Source organism: Austrofundulus limnaeus, unplaced genomic scaffold, assembly GCF_001266775.1.
Source record: "Austrofundulus limnaeus strain Quisiro unplaced genomic scaffold, Austrofundulus_limnaeus-1.0 Scaffold3173, whole genome shotgun sequence".
NCBI classification, from domain to species: domain Eukaryota; kingdom Metazoa; phylum Chordata; class Actinopteri; order Cyprinodontiformes; family Rivulidae; genus Austrofundulus; species Austrofundulus limnaeus.
The window spans coordinates 7302-7615 of NW_013955575.1; the positions used below are offsets into that span (position 1 = coordinate 7302).

Below are 314 nucleotides of genomic sequence, written 5' to 3' on the forward strand. Positions count from 1 at the left end.
CCTCTTGGCCTCTTGGCTGCATCTCTCTTTTTTTTAGCCACTTCAGTGCAAAACAGAACTGAATATTAGTTTCTTCATCATCAGTGACTTTTTTATTATAAAAGAGAAGAAAAAGGACAAATGTACAGTACACCAAGAAAACACAAAACACACCCAACATCTGTCTGCACACCTGTAAAAGTGGAGATCAGTGCTTGACAGTGATGAGCCTGATCAAGAAGGAGCTGACAAGGGGAGTTAAAAAATGGCCAAGGCAGCATATGCCCTGAGGATTCAGGGCTACTTTTCCTCCAAGGATCCATGGAGCACATGGA

The 314-nt window shown here is 42.4% G+C and overlaps 1 protein-coding gene across 1 annotated transcript in view; it reads right to left on the reverse strand.

The window, feature by feature from the left end:
- Positions 1 to 314, reverse strand: part of LOC106511750 (sarcoplasmic/endoplasmic reticulum calcium ATPase 2) — a gene marked incomplete at its 5' end in the record, with an annotated part of 9345 nt that overhangs the window by 7227 nt on the left and 1804 nt on the right.